Here is a 13,300-nt window from a genome sequence, read left to right on the forward strand (position 1 = left end):
GGGGGGGAGGAGGCCTGATTGTTTGAAGGTCTCTTTATGACAAATAGAAAGAAAGTTGCCCAGGAATATAGAAGGTGCTCAATTATTAGAAGAAAATGAGAACAAAGCACAAGGGGTGAGTTAATAAGCGATAGAAAGCAAATTTTGACACTGCAATAAAACAAGCTAGTGCACGTGCACCAGAAAGAATGATTTTCTACCAAATATTAAAAAGGGGAAGGGGGGCACAATGCAAGGAAACCGGTCGTCCACTTACGTGTGTGCGGCAAAAAAAAGATATATATCGCATGCTTTCTCTGCCAAACTTCGCACACTCTGTCTTAACAACAGGCCTGTGAGACGAACGGGAGCCATTTTATGGCAGAAATTTTTAAACAAAGAACACACACGTTTGGGAAAACAATTTTATTGGACAACAAAAAACTAAAACACGGATGGTTCCCAGATACAAAAGAGGTAGAACGTTAACATACATTTTAGCAAGCAACTTTAAAGAATGGCATTGCCAATGACCACATAGTAGAGGTGAATGCAAAAGAAAAAAATGAACATGTAGCCAGGCCGAAGAAAGCGTTCAGGCCTCAATTTTCATGCGTCGTGGTTTCTTCATAAACACAGTCATAACTTCGTCGACACTGATTTGTATCTAGTGAATGGAAATTCTTGCCGGACCATCAAGCCACTCCTCAGCCGTCTGGTTTCTCAAATATGCGTTTTCACTCTTTTCAGTGTCGAGAAACTGTGCTCTGCAGCAGCTGTACTGACTGGGAGCATCACTAATGTCTTGGGGTGTGTGAATGTTCAGGAAGGGGGTATTGTAACATTCAGGTAAAGCGTCCAATGCAAAGCGGAGAAACTTGTGCCCTTGCATGGCTTGCCATTTAGTTTTCCAGATTTCCCATTCACCTTTTCGTGTAAGAATTTTAGCGGTTGTCATATCTCTCAGGTGAAAATCGAAGACCAGCTGCACAGATTCAAATCTGCCTTTGGAAGCATCCTTTGGCAACACAAATTGCAAACTTTGCATTGTTTTGCGATGGTTTGCAAGGCGCTGTTTCAGGGAAACTTTCAGGTCATCTACGTTCAGAATGAAAAAGGCTCACCTGTAGTACTCTTCCACAAAGATACAATCATAGTTTGACCGGTATCTCTGTGTTCCTACCACTTGTGGGATCTCGCACTTCACTCTGAACTCTGCCACTGTCTTGACTTTGAGAAGATAATTTTTAAAATTCAGCCTCTGCGTTAGTTCCTATCTCTTCCAGCTTAATCAGCATCAAGTCAACCTGCTCCAAGGCAACGCTTATGTCAATATATGCGCTCTGCAGGTACACCGACAAGTGGTGTGTGAGACCTAGGAATGTCTCACTAACAGCAAGGCATATAAGAAAGTTGGGTGAACAGATTCGCTGACGGAGGCGATGAGTGATAGACGCTGTTGCTTTGTCACGGAAAGTGTCCATGAACTCTTCAAGTGAGCGAACTATTTCCGAAATCACTTCTCCAAACATTACAACTTAATCATGACGTTCCACCCACCTTGTTTCACAGTATCGGCACAGTCAGCCAAATCACATTGTAGATGCTTCAAGATGTTTTTTCAGGACTGCTAGCCTTTTGGGTGACACCCGAAAGAAAATGAGCACCTAACTAATTATGCCAAAGGCCCGTTGAATATCTTGGACAGATGAGGTGTCGCTGAAATGTTTAAGAAGTGCGACGAGCAATGCATGTATACAAAGCCATTGAAAAGTCGTTCCAGATATATGCCTGCACCCTTATAGGTCAACGACACTCTTCCATCCCCTTTGACCCTGTCAGACTCTCATCCTCACTGCTGGGTCATCGAGCCATCCGATTCGCCAGAGCTGCGGACACCGTGTGCCTCAGGGCTGTCTGACGGCTGGCTTTATAAGCCAAAGACTGCAGTACGTTACTCACTTCCTCTTTTCTTCTTCTCTACACTCACGAAATGTAAATAAACTTCCATCTATCCTGCAAGAGTACATCTCCTGATTACAAATCATGGGTCCGGTGATGGGGGGCCAGCACCCAGTTGAGACCAGCCAGACCCGGTCCCAACAAACCAGAAGCAGCGAAGGGATCCCCAACCCCTGAGCCGCAACACTGCTCGAAATCGGGAGAACTGAAGAAATCGAAGCATCACCGTCTGATTCCACAAACGAATCTGTGAGAAGGATGTAGCCCTTTCCCTAAAGCTGTTGCTGTGCTATGCATACACGAATCATGCGGAAGCTCCCCTGGCTTCTCGGCCCGGGCCCAAGCGCGCGGCGAGAGAGGCACGGAGGGTTAGTCAGGGAGGCATGAGTTAGTGAAGTCCAAGAGAGATAGCGTGGTCCGTTCGACCAGAGGAAATGTGTTTGATGATGTGCGGTCAGTAAGACTGCTGAAAAGTATCAATGAATGACGCCGTGGGAGCAGTGACAAGTTTTGAAGAGGGTCGCCGAGGAGACATGTGGTCACCTCCTACTGCAAAGGAGAACGAAGCATTAGCACTGCTGTCTAGGTTGATTGAATCTTCCAGCAGATGAATATGATAGGAGCTTTGCGCAGACCAACGTAACAAGGATCAGGTATGAGGTGGAGCTTGTGGTGAACATCAAATTTGTTTTGATTACAAATGCGACATCTAATCACTGCTTGTTTTTTCTGAAGTCAACAATTGCCGCATTGCTCTTTCTGCAAATAATAAATACAAAACGTTTGAGCGAAGTGCCCTTGCACGGCAGTCAAGCTGAACCAACACATACTTAGGCTATGATAACTTGCGTCATTTACCGGTGTCAACATGATCAACTGCATTCAACGAGCGCCGATATACGGCAGAATGAAAGCTTGAGAACAAGGAGCGATGCATTAACTCGCAAAATGTCGGAGTGGCTCGTCTACCATAATGCATGATAGCGATGCATTACTTTCATCGCTTTTTCTCACAAGACCTTGCGGTAAATGAGTAAAATTATGTTGCGGGCGAGTTTTTGTAGATGTTGAGCACCCCACCCCAGAGCAATTATTAGATATCCCTAGAAGTTTCAGCCACCACACATACGAAGAATAAAAAATGTTGCTATTTTTTAAAGGAAACAGAAACGCGAACAATGCAGTACTACACGTACAACAACGTAAATAACAACGGTGGTCATCTTCTTACTTTCGCCAAAGTAATGAGCAAGTATGGCAACTATGAGGCTTTCATTGGCGTGCAATAGACGAATAACTGGAGAGCCACATAAACACTAATTCTGCAGATGAGTGTCTCAACTGTACAAATTGTTTATACTGTTTACTGTTCCCGCTACACGGACACCTGCCCGAAGACAGAGACAGTGAAAAAAGGGTCATGGGCTTCGCATAGACACAAGTGGGGTCGGACAGGTTATTGGTTCGTCGAAGCCATAGCATTCCGAACTAAGGTTACCTTTTCCAAGCTCTCAGTGTAAAGAGTGCCTTTGGCTGTCTCCCTCGGTGGACAGTTTTTGGCAATATGTAGAAAGCTTATAGTCGTAGGCTTGTGAGTCACTCGGATGTTTTCTTTCCTGTACGGGCAATGGTTTCGCTGACGCCTCAGACATAAGAGCGAGTGGTGTTTCTGTTGTGGTAACATGATATTGCTCTAGCACAGCTCAGTTTGAGCGTGAAGGAAAGATACTATGCAGTCAAGAAGGGGTAAAAAACAGATGGCAGTGTGATATCATAAATGATATCAAGCAATATCACTTTATCATGCACCAACTCGCCCAGTCAGCAGTACTAGTCAATTTCATTTCTGTTGTGGTGTTGATTCACAAGCTAGACTGTGAATTTCTCGAAAAGCGTTGCCGTGCTTTCAGAACGAAGGTCCAGTCGGCCTAATCGGCCAACTGGACAAATTTTGGGAGGGGCCCCTCTTGCCTACGTACCTCGTGACAACCACAAACTAATTTGGAGTGGCTGAAGTCCCGAGGGAGCAGCCGCCACCTGTTTTCCGCCACCTGTTTTCCGCCACCTGTTTTCCGCCACCTGTTTTCCGCCACCCGCCTTATTGCGCTGCAGCGGTCATAACTGCAACTACTCGCCGACACGCGCTCTTCCACTGAAAGTCGCTCGACGGGGCAGGCCGTAACTTCGTGCTTTTCTCGGCAAACTTCTTAAGCTCGCGCCTTGTTTGGCGGTGTTACCAGTGTTGCCAATGCACACTTTACCAGTCGCCATTCAAGGTTTCCTCTCTGGTGATTCCAACAATGCTCACTAGATGACACGCCACCAATCAAGATGCCAGTTTTCAATGGCCCGTGTGCTTGCCTCCTCATGACTATGTACACTTCGTTCACTTCGTAGGCACTGCAGCGTGAGACAAGTTCCTTTGATGAGTGTTACATACACACGGGTACAGGTATCTTCCTATAGAATAAAGGTGTCGTCGCTGGTAGAGTGGAGCAAAACAAAAGTTTTAACGACTTAGAAAGATAACAAATGCGTCCATGACCGGCAAACGCTCGTTCGGCACACACTAGGCATGAGCTCTCCTTTCATGCCCACACTTCTTTCTCTTCTTTCTTGTCTTAAATATTAAACAATATTTAACACACTCCACAGCCCGAGGTGAAGACTCCAATATAACCCATTAAAAGTTCACTGTTTATTTGCAGTTCCCCCAAGAAGCTGTTCTTCCCCCAAGAACTTCCTTCAAGAAGCTGTTCAGCTGTGCATTTATGTTATCTTAACCATCACGCATCACGCAATCATTGATGCCCTCGTGGTTTCTTAGTGATTGGTGCATACAATATAATGCTCTTTAAGCCCTTTTTTACAAGCTATGGCATTATTTGCTAAAGTAAATCACTACATATGATCTCTTTGCCCCATAATAGCCTTGTACAACCCTGCAAAATCCACATCTATTATTGTCAAACGCCAATAATTACGACACGATCATCCAGACACGACTGATGGACTTGCTGCCTTTGTTCGAAACTGAGCACACACCAGGTAGTTTTTACTTGCACGTTTCCCAGCTTGGCTGGCTCTCACCACACACAACCTAGCACGAATTTCAGCTAACCTTACACCAACACCATCAAGCAGTATTTTGCGAGCTCGGATAACTGTGAGGTCAGTGACCAGACGATTGTTCGGAAGTAGCACCAAGGCTTTTACGCAGCACCTGGGATTGGCATTCTCAGTAAGCGTTCATATGTTGGAGTACACTTGCCATCGATGAATGAGTCTTCGTCCCCCAAACAAAATTGACTAACACCTATGCCACATCCGTACGGTACACTATTATCACCTTGTCATGTTGTTTTAGGTCGAACTTTCTGGGAATGTGCCGTGCTCGAATCTTAAGTTGTCAAACACCAACTGCTCGATCATTTGTGAAATTCAAAATCAGATTCGCTGAAGGAAGTGCGACTTTAAATCGCCAATCTTTGTGCAGTACTTACTTGTTGAATTGTCAGTGTGTATCGTTCTTGTTGTCGTTTGTAACTATTTTACATCTACCAACCTCGGAATGTGAGAATAGTCGCAATGAGCGAGACATGACCGAGTTTTCACAGCTTGTACGAAGAATGCAGATTTGCGTAACAGCCCCTGTATCATTCTGTTCTTCACAGTGTATTGGGCCTTGAAACACCCATCCCAGTTTCAGTGTTCATGGAAATTAGGCCTTGCTGGTGCTCATGAGGGAAAACATTATACAACAAAAATTTTCACATTTGGTTCATACTAACAAGCAAGCATTTGCAGTCTTCAGTTTTTAGTCCAGGGATCTGCACCATATCAGCGACAAACTTCTTTTTTTCTCTAAAAAAAGTATGTTTCTTGCAGGAATTTCAATCAGCTGCTCACAAATGAATAGAACATCTATGGCCGTCAAGATTTGAATGATAAAATATATTCATTAGCATCGCTCTGACTATCTTCAGTTGTTTTTTCGGTGCTCCGCTCGCTCCTCCAAATGCCGTCACATTCATATCGATGGTGCACACTGTGGGTAATTCTAGCTTCTTAGAGATGTCTTCTCTAATGAATGACCATTGGCTTTTAATGTCAAATGCACCTCTGATAAAGCATGAATCACTTTCAGTTATCAACCATGCACGAAATGCTTGTAGTAGGACTGCATTTTCTTTATGTTGTGATGATGACTTATTTGTTTTCACATTCTAAAATAGGGACCCTTGCTTCGTTTGAGTGTTCTTTTTGAGCATATTTAGGGTTGCATACACATGTTGCATTCCTTCCGTTGCACTTATAACAAGTTACACGGTGGTGGCAATATTTATACCAATGTCCTTTGATGGTGCACTTGAAGCACCTGTCTGCTTTTGCTAGGCGGTTCCTCATTTCATGCAAGCTAATGTAGGACGTGCATGACTTCGTAGTCTGTGCTGTACAAAAGCAAAAAAAGCAGGTACCTTCTTTAGTCCTCGCATGACTGATCAAAGCAGAAGCCATAGGTTGAGCCTCATGAAGCCTTGTTAGTGATTTCGGGCACCACGATTACAGGCATCCACAAAGACAATTCTTTCACGAACCTCCACCTCCATGCCCACGTAATTTAGTAGCTACCAAGTTATGTCTCCGACGTTGCAAGCGCCACGACGTTCGTCTGGCAGCTCTGTTGCTTGAAATACTGCACAAAAGATATCTCCGGGGATCGCTTTTGCGAGGACCTCGACGAGCTTGGCAACATAAAAAAGCTCTGGGCATCCAAGCGCCTTAAGTCCTCTGATGTTGATGTTGACGTTTTCCATTAGGTTGTGCAACGAAACCACATCGCTGGAGGACTTTATACCGGCTTGAGCATTTGCAGGTTCCCAAGTACTATTGTTCGATTATCTCATTTCTAAATTAGTTTCATAGAAGAGTAATGGCGTCTTCGTAGGACTCCTCCGTGGCTTGAATGCCGTTGATGGCTTTTGATGCTTCTCCAGTCACTAGGCTTTTCAAATATTGGAAGCGTTTGATAGACTGGGGTTTTTGTGAACCGTGTGCCTTAACATGTTCTAGAAAGGTGGCCACTGCGTTGAGCTTTCGTTGAAGTCAAGCAAATCAAGTGTAGAGAGACGAAAGCCAACGAGCCCATGTGTCATCTGATCACCAAGGACATGGCTCCCTGCAGTGGCGATACGTTCGTTCTTGATGTTGGTTGTCGCGCTGTTGAGAATGCTGCATGTGAACGCCTTGAGCTCCTCCATGTGGTGACTCAGCAGCGTTTTCCTCATATTCTGCTATGGAGGCATAATTTTCTATGACTTGGTTGTCAGTTAGGTGTGCTTCCAGCTCTAAGATGAGTGCCTGCATACCTTTATCCTGTCGTGCACCACACAAAAATCCACTGAGGCGAACTGGTTGGATTCGATCAGTTGCCGCCCTTCGTTTCATAAACACATGTGTAAAGCTCGCAGAGTCATTTGCTTGCCTTTGATGCGCTCCATTTTCGTTGCGGGCGAAGTCCTTTCATAGGGACGCTTGGATCACAGAGTCTTGGGTTTCGGCACCATAAAACGTAGAATAAAGGCGTCATCGCCGGTAGAGCGGAGCAAAAAAAAAGGTTTTAGTGACTCGGAGAGATAACAAATTCATCACGAGCATGGCACGAGCTCTCCTCACAGTTATTTCTTTTCTTTCTTGTCTTAAATATTCAACAATATTTAACACCACCTAAGCCCTCTCGCCTGCCTGCTCTCAACCTTGTTGAGGAATGCCTGATAGCTCCACATGTGCCATTTATGAGCATTAGGTATTTTGTTTCATTTAGTTTTATTCTGACTTACGGAAACGGCCAGTATAGCATAAAGGGGCAGGTGAAGAACGTGCCGATTGGCGAGGGCAACACTGTGATGTGCCGGCCGCGGAACGTGTCTGACAACGCTGCCTTTAGCATACATATCATGCGCCGACTCGTTCAAAAGACACTAAAGTCATATAACGATTTGCGTCAGAGTGAAATCTCAATGTATGACAACACCTAAAACCACAATATTATCAACAATATTGCCCTACTTACTGAAAAATTAAGGTAAATGCACAAGAATACAAGTGCCCCAGTGGGGCATTTTTAAAATGATCCCGACGACATCAGACGGACCGCCAACAATTATTCACTAGTAATCAATCTAACTGCACTAAATAAAGAACTTTCCGTGCATCAAAGACGCAATAAAATGCTGCTTGTTTGTTTGTTTGATTCATGGAAAAAAGAACCGCTGAACATTACTATGGCGAATCGCGCAAGTGTTTCAAAAATTCCGACTTTCACAGGGTTACACGGGATAGGTGATGCCATCTAGCAGGGCGCAGTTGAAACAAAAGCGTCTGCAATCTCGGAGCCAATGGAGAAAAATTGATCCACGGTCGTTTTTGCTGCTGTGGCTTCCACTGCTTTCGGTCTGCTGCTAGTAGTGCAGTAAAGCCGGACAACGCTGTGCACGGCAACAGTGACGTGAGACAGACCGGTTGGTCCGCTTCTTGATGTGGGTAATTTGAAGTGCGCTAACCTGATGTGGACCACTAAAACGTGATTTTATTTCAAGAGGCCCTTCCTCGGCACAAAAGTAACACTACGAGGTTTCTGGGCCACCATTTTAACAAGCAACGTCAACTTAATAGTTGACTTTAGTGTCCCTTTAACAAGCCTTTCTACAGAAATGGTAACGCTGAGAAACGCCCTGAGCACCTCTGAGCAAGCTCCTCTAACATCATTCATTTTGTGAATATGGTGGGGATTTTTTTATCCAGCAGCTATGCTAGTAGCATTGCTGGAGTATATAATACAGTTAAAGCTGCTTATAACGAACCTCCATATAACGAAGTACTGGATATAACGAAGTTTTTCTATTCCCCGCCGTCGCTCCATAGGAGCACATGTATTGCGACCTCTATGTAAGAAAGAAACTGCGGAAGACAACCTTGATACAGTCGAGCCCACATATAATAGCCCCACTTAAAACGAACTTGCGCTTAAAACGAACAACATCCGCATGACCGTGAAAATATACGATTTTTGACCATGGCCGCTGATTCTTTGAACTCTGCCGCGCGCACCAATTCAGGCGGCTATGCACTCTTTCCAAGTTTTTCTACGTGCGAGTTTCGAGGACCTTTCAAGCAAGCCGAGCTACCCAACCTGCCTCCTTCCCGTGTATTTTGGTTTTAAAGGTCGCCCTCCCTCCACATTCTCTCCTCTCTTTATTGAATCTCCTTGCCATTTTCTCGCAAGTCAGCTCTCCTCTCTTGATCACAACCCCTTCGCCCGTCTCCTCCGCTCCACGATGCCCACCACGCTGGCTCAAGTTAGTTTCGTTTTCTGATTGGAAACGGGCCCAGAGCTGTTCCACGCATTCTGACATGTGTGTCGCGTGTGCGCATCTTGCTCGCTCTTAATGTGCGTGTGTGGTCATGATGGCCGACGGGAGGACTAGCACGCTTTTTACTGCCGCTGAACAAAACGTCGAAAGTGTGACCGCTTGGCTTGAGCGTAATCCACGCGTTAGGTGCCGTATTGCGGAGCGCTTGCTCATAGCTATTGACCACCTGGCAGCCAACTTGCCGCTTCGGGTGTCCCAGTATGCAGCTGTGGAGATGGTGAATATTTCGTGGGCGACGATGACGGCTACATGTGCGCGAAACTGTTTTCGCGAGGCCGACTTTGTCGACGTCGGGTCCGATGCCGAACCTGAAGCTTCCGAACAAGACCACTGCGGCGGCGATTTATGGCAGCGCGTCGTCGACTCCGACCTGGGAGAGCAAGTGGGACATCTGTTGCGATATTTTAATTACGGCGGATGATGATGCCGACACTGCGGAACCGTGCACGTATCAGGCATTGATTGATTGATATGTGGGGTTTAACGTCCCAAAACCACTATATGATTATGAGAGACGCCGTAGTGGAGGGCTACGGGAATTTAGACCACCTGGGGTTCTTTAACGTGCACCCAAATCTGAGCACAGGGGCCTACAACATTTCCGCCTCCATCGGAAATGCAGCCGCCGCAGCCGGGATTCGAACCCGCGCCCTGCGGGTCAGCAGCCGAGTACCTTAGCCACTAGACCACCGCGGCGGGGCATCACGTATCAGGCAGGGCATCGTGAATGAAGTACGTGGTGAGAGCAATTTGGAGGAATCGGATTGCGAGAATGACGAAAGTTTGGAGTCAGTGCCTCATGCAGCTTATGCCATGGGCCTCAGCGAACAAGCGCCCTGCCGTTTTAAATGAACTCGAGACCGCCCTTATCGCTTCTGCTATTCGAAACACATGCATCACGGACTTTTGGGGGCACAAAAAGTTTGTGTTTTCACACGCAGCTTTATTTAGAAGCTGTGTTTCATTTACTACGAACTTTGGGATACAGTGAACGGATGCCACGTCACGCTCAGGTTCGTTATAAGCGGGCTCTACTGTATAATAAATTTTTCCCACGGGCAATCTTCGAATTTTGCTCCGCATTTCGGCATTTAGGTACGAGCATGCATCTTCCGCCGCTTTCCCACGCGGGCCACGTCCACGTGAGGCGGGCCTGCACCTTACGAGCTGGCATTGCCCCCTTTCTCTCCGCCGCGGTCGCATGCGCGTGTGTGCCCCCCCCCCCTAAATTGCGCGTCGGCAGTCCCACGGGTTTAGTTATTGTCACATATGTGGGGCCGCGCTGCATATGAAAGGTGCTCTACCGAATAGTTTCCGCAGTAACCATTTCTGTGTCTGTGTAGTTCGTTCTTCGTTTTCGACTCCGTGCGTGCGTGCATAGTTTCACTGCGCGCGCATGGTGTGTGTGTGTGTCCCCGACGACGTTCAGCTTTGCTTTTTTTATTCAATTATGTATATGGACAGTTTCGGCTGGGTTTTTGCCACCACCGCCTTCATTCACCGTATAAGTATACATACCTATATATATGAAAACTAAAAAAAAAAAAAAAGCCGCCCGCGCTCGGCGCTCAGCTTGTCACAATGTGCCGACGCGCGCTTATTTTAAACCCGTACTTTGTTCCACGAATGCGGAGGGGGGAGAGGCGAGTTAGATTTGTTTTTTGTTTGTTTATTATTTGTTTGTAGATTATTTGTTTTTTTTTTCCATTTTATTGTATTTCGTTTTCACCCTGTCATTGCTGACGTAGGGTGAACGGTGCTTAGTCAAGCTGCAATAACTGCAGCTTTTTTGCCGTCTCCCCATTTTTCGCCATTGTATCTGTTTTGGTGAAAATAAAAAATAAATAATAATAATAAATAATAAAGATGCTTGTGGACGCACCCTTATCCTTCAATGGGCAGAATCGCGCACCTTCGACTTTGACCTGAACGATTGCATTTGCTCTTTTCACACAGTCCGTTCGTGTTGAAACCACACTGATACTCACCGAGATAGGATGCGCACCTGCGATCACGACCCCCCTTAAAATCCAAGTTCATTATTGCTACTCGAGCGATCCCCCCTCTCCCCATGTTGTGTCATGCTTGTTTAAGACAGGTGGTTTACTTTCTGCTTGAGCATTGGATAGATGTTCTAACACGCGGGAGATGGCAGTGCCAATTGACAACTGACCAAGTGACTCAACAGAATGCTTACCGATACATCCCTAGCAAAAATACCAATAGAGAAATGTATAGGTCCTATATAAAAACTTTATTGGTTCTGTACGAGCTGTATTGGTACTTCATTGGTCTCATTACAAATCTATTCGCGCCCATTGCCCTCGATTTGCCTCTGAAAAACAGAAGCTTTCGGACGCATTGCGACAATTGGACGATCGGCCACTCTCTATGCAGATGCTACTAGAACACGCCTTTCCACGTCCTCGCCTTTCGTCGGCTCAAAAAGCAGTCAAAGCTGCCTTGTGCTTTTTGAGAACTACAGGCCTACGTGACCACCTTTAACTTTTGTGTAGTGCCACCGCTGCATACGCGCCAGCTCATTGACTGACAATCCTCTTTTTTTTTTCTCTTTCTCTTCTCTTTCCTCTCTCTCTCTCTCATCTTTATGCCCCTTTCCCATTTCCCTGCATAGGGTAGCAAACCAAGCACGTGCCTGGTTAACCTCCCTGCCTTCTCTCTTGTTAGTCTCCCCCCCCCCCCCTGGCACAAATAAAAACCAATTCATCGCACCTATTTGCCACTGATGAGACCAATAAGGTGTCTATAGACTGTAGCTATTTGTCACTTATATAACCAATAGATGCGTATTGGCGCCATTAGAGTTCTATAGAAAACAGCTATTTGTACCCTATCAGACCAATAAATATATATTGGTACCTATTGGTGACAGCTATTGGTGCGTATTGGTGCTCATAGGTTGTAATAGGTGAGACGTATTTGTCACCTATAGAACCAATAAACAGCAGCTATTTGTAATTTTTAGCTGGTGTGAATTTCTACTAGAATCAAGTAACTTTGACGTTACATGCATGGTATTAAGAAGACATTCACATATGTATTTCACTTATTGAAAAATTCAGTTAAAAGGGAGTTTTTGATTTGTTCAATATATGAGGAAAGTGACAGATACATGTGTATTCCAAAAATATTGCACCCATAATTTTTATAAATATCACCAAAATAATTTGACACCCAGTGAAATTGAGTAATTTCATTCTGCACTCAAGATTATGATTATAATGCTTGTAGGCTACATAAGCCCACAAAATAAGTGTTCACAGAAGGGAAACCTTTCATAGAGTTAAAAAAAGAACGTCACTCCAGGTAAGTTTAAGCAGGGGGTCACGAGGTTCGTAAAGGCAACAGCGTACTGCTTTCCTTCAAAGTGCAAACGGGCTGGGAAAATCAACTATTAACAAAATAACAGAAGTCGAAATGTGTGGTAGAAATTGTCACAGTCTGCTTGAGTGTGTATACCCATAATGTATACATAGTCTATTTCAGCCGGTAAACTAGTACGGTCTTTCAAATAAAAAAAAAAATGCGAACAGTACATCTTCCCGCTCCGCTGGTTGCATTACTTACACTTGTAGCCTTCATGGTAATAAAAAGACAGGCCATTTATGATGCATAATAATGAGACTAGCATGACCAAGCTAAGTGCACGATGAAGACAAATGCGAATGGCGTGGTTCGTGTATCTTTCTGTCGCCCCTGTGTAAGTACGTAGGCGAGCTCGTTCGAGCGTTGGAAAAATGAACATCGATGTTCATGTTCGCTGCCGCGGCCCGCAAGTTCGTGCCTGTGCCTCCTGCGTTACGAACCCCCTGCAGTAAGAGAAATTGATGTTGCCGATGCATTACATAGAAATTATTTATTCAGACCTCAGTACAAATTAAAATGGGAAAGGTATAACCACAGAA

At 45.2% G+C, this 13,300-nt stretch overlaps 1 protein-coding gene across 3 annotated transcripts in view; it reads right to left on the reverse strand.

Annotated features, from left to right (window-relative positions):
• Window positions 1-13,300, reverse strand: part of LOC119162968 (STING ER exit protein) — a 169,168-nt gene that overhangs the window by 21,462 nt on the left and 134,406 nt on the right. The gene's annotated exons all lie outside the window — the stretch shown is intronic.

Source organism: Rhipicephalus microplus, unplaced genomic scaffold (assembly GCF_043290135.1).
Source record: "Rhipicephalus microplus isolate Deutch F79 unplaced genomic scaffold, USDA_Rmic scaffold_34, whole genome shotgun sequence".
Classification (NCBI taxonomy): domain Eukaryota; kingdom Metazoa; phylum Arthropoda; class Arachnida; order Ixodida; family Ixodidae; genus Rhipicephalus; species Rhipicephalus microplus.